The sequence below is a fragment of the Salmo salar genome, unplaced genomic scaffold (assembly GCF_905237065.1).
Source record: "Salmo salar unplaced genomic scaffold, Ssal_v3.1, whole genome shotgun sequence".
NCBI lineage: Eukaryota > Metazoa > Chordata > Actinopteri > Salmoniformes > Salmonidae > Salmo > Salmo salar.
In genome coordinates this window covers 103,056-106,571 of record NW_025549233.1, presented here as the reverse complement: position 1 = coordinate 106,571, position 3,516 = coordinate 103,056, and positions in this window count along the sequence as shown.

Here is a 3,516-nt window from a genome sequence, read left to right as displayed (position 1 = left end):
GTTTCCCTACTGTCTGTCTGTCTATGGAGGGGAGAATTAATCTAGTTTCCCTCCTGTCTGACTGTCTATCGAGGGGAGAATTCATCTAGTTTCCCTCCTGTCTGTCTGTCTATGGAGGGGAGAATTCATCTAGTTTCCCTCCTGTCTGTCTGTCTATGGAGGGGATAATTCATCTAGTTTCCCTCCTGTCTATGGAGGGGAGAATTCATCTAGTTTCCCTACTGTCTGTCTGTCTATGGAGGGGAGAATTCATCTAGTTTCCCTCCTGTCTATGGAGGGGAGAATTCATCTAGTTTCCCTACTGTCTGTCTGTCTATGGAGGGGAGAATTCATCTAGTTTCCCTCCTGTCTATGGAGGGGAGAATTAATCTAGTTTCCCTCCTGTCTGACTGTCTATCGAGGGGAGAATTCATCTAGTTTCCCTCCTGTCTGTCTGTCTATGGAGGGGAGAATTCATCTAGTTTCCCTCCTGTCTGTCTGTCTATGGAGGGGAGAATTAATCTAGTTTCCCTCCTGTCTATGGAGGGGAGAATTCATCTAGTTTCCCTCCTGTCTATGGAGGGGAGAATTCATCTAATTTCCCTCCTGTCTGTCTGTCTATGGAGGGGAGAATTCATCTAGTTTCCCTCCTGTCTATGGGGGAAGAATTCATCGAGTTTCCCTCCTGTCTGTCTGTCTGTCTATGGAGGGGAGAATTCATCTAGTTTCCCTCCTGTCTGTCTGTCTATGGAGGGGAGAATTCATCTAGTTTCCCTCCTGTCTGTCTGTCTATGGAGGGGAGAATTCATCTAGTTTCCCTCCTGTCTTTCTGTCTATGGAGGGGAGAATTCATCCAATTTCCTTCCTGTCTTTCTGTCTATGGAGGGGAGAATTCATCTAGTTTCCCTCCTGTCTATGGAGGGGAGAATTAATCTAGTTTCCCTCCTGTCTGTCTGTCTATGGAGGGGAGAATTCATCTAGTTTCTCTCCTGTCTATGGAGGGGAGAATTCATCTAGTTTCCCTCCTGTCTGTCTGTCTATGGAGGGGAGAATTCATCTAGTTTCCCTCCTGTATATGGAGGGGAGAATTCATCTAGTTTCCGTCCAGTCTATGGAGGGGAGAATTCATCTAGTTTCCCTTCTGTCTGTCTGTCTATGGAGAGGAGAATTAATCTAGTTTCCCTCCTGTCTGTCTGTCTATGGAGGGGAGAATTAATATAGTTTCCCTCCTGTTTGTCTGTCTATGGAGGGGAGAATTCATCTAGTTTCCCTCCTGTCTGTCTGTCTATGGAGGGGAGAATTAATCTAGTTTCCCTCCTGTCTGACTGTCTATCGAGGGGAGAATTCATCTAGTTTCCCTCCTGTCTGTCTGTCTATGGAGGGGAGAATTCATCTAGTTTCCCTCCTGTCTGTCTGTCTATGGAGGGGAGAATTAATCTAGTTTCCCTCCTGTCTTTCTGTCTATGGAGGGGAGAATTCATCTAGTTTCCCTCCTGTCTGTCTGTCTATGGAGGGAGAATTAATCTAGTTTCCCTCCTGTCTGTCTGTCTATGGAGGGAGAATTAATCTAGTTTCCCTCCTGTCTGTCTGTCTATGGAGGGGAGAATTAATCTAGTTCCCCTCCTATCTTTCTGTCTATGGAGGGGATAATTAATCTAGTTTCCCTCCTGTCTATGGAGGGAGAATTCATCTAGTTTCCCTCCTGTCTATGGAGGGAGAATTCATCTAGTTTCCCTCCTGTCTATGGAGGGGAGAATTCATCTAGTTTCCCTCCTGTCTATGGAGGGGAGAATTAATCTAGTTGCCCTACTGTCTGTCTGTCTATGGAGGGGAGAATTCATCTAGTTTCCCTCCTGTCTGTCTGTCTATGGAGGGGAGAATTAATCTAGTTTCCCTCCTGTCTGACTGTCTATCGAGGGGAGAATTCATCTAGTTTCCCTCCTGTCTGTCTGTCTATGGAGGGGAGAATTAATCTAGTTTCCCTCCTGTTTGTCTGTCTATGGAGGGGAGAATTCATCTAGTTTCCCTCCTGTCTGTCTGTCTATGGAGGGGAGAATTAATCTAGTTCCCCTCCTGTCTTTCTGTCTATGGAGGGGATAATTAATCTAGTTTCCCCTCCTGTCTATGGAGGGAGAATTCATCTAGTTTCCCTCCTGTCTATGGAGGGAGAATTCATCTAGTTTCCCTCCTGTCTATGGAGGGAGAATTCATCTAGTTTCCCTCCTGTCTATGGAGGGGAGAATTAATCTAGTTTCCCTCCTGTCTGTTTGTCTATGGAGGGGAGAATTCATCTAGTTTCTCTCCTGTCTATGGAGGGGAGAATTCATCTAGTTTCCCTCCTGTCTGTCTGTCTATCGAGGGGAGAATTCATCTAGTTTCCCTACTGTCTGTCTGTCTATGGAGGGGAGAATTAATCTAGTTTCCCTCCTGTCTATGGAGGGGAGAATTCATCTAGTTTCCCTCCTGTCTGTGGAGGGGAGAATTCATCTAGTTTCCCTCCTGTCTTTCTGTCTATGGAGGGGAGAATTCATCTAGTTTCCCTCCTGTCTATGGAGGGGAGAATTCATCTAGTTTCCCTCCTGTCTGTCTGTCTATGGAGGGGATAATTCATCTAGTTTCCCTCCTGTCTATGGAGGGGAGAATTCATCTAGTTTCCCTACTGTCTGTCTGTCTATGGAGGGGAGAATTCATGTAGTTTCCCTCCTGTCTATGGAGGGGAGAATTCATCTAGTTTCCCTACTGTCTGTCTGTCTATGGAGGGGAGAATTCATCTAGTTTCCCTCCTGTCTATGGAGGGAGAATTAATCTAGTTTCCCTCCTGTCTGACTGTCTATCGAGGGGAGAATTCATCTAGTTTCCCTCCTGTCTGTCTGTCTATGGAGGGGAGAATTCATCTAGTTTCCCTCCTGTCTGTCTGTCTATGGAGGGGAGAATTAATCTAGTTTCCCTCCTGTCTATGGAGGGGAGAATTCATCTAGTTTCCCTCCTGTCTATGGAGGGGAGAATTCATCTAATTTCCCTCCTGTCTGTCTGTCTATCGAGGGGAGAATTCATCTAGTTTCCCTACTGTCTGTCTGTCTATGGAGGGGAGAATTAATCTAGTTTCCCTCCTGTCTATGGAGGGGAGAATTCATCTAGTTTCCCTCCTGTCTATGGAGGGGAGAATTAATCTAGTTTCCCTCCTGTCTGTTTGTCTATGGAGGGGAGAATTCATCTAGTTTCTCTCCTGTCTATGGAGGGGAGAATTCATCTAGTTTCCCTCCTGTCTGTCTGTCTATCGAGGGGAGAATTCATCTAGTTTCCCTACTGTCTGTCTGTCTATGGAGGGGAAAATTAATCTAGTTTCCCTCCTGTCTATGGAGGGGAGAATTCATCTAGTTTCCCTCCTGTCTATGGAGGGGAGAATTCATCTAGTTTCCCTCCTGTCTTTCTGTCTATGGAGGGGAGAATTCATCTAGTTCCCTCCTGTCTATGGAGGGGAGAATTCATCTAGTTTCCCTCCTGTCTGTCTGTCTATGGAGGGGATAATTCATCTAG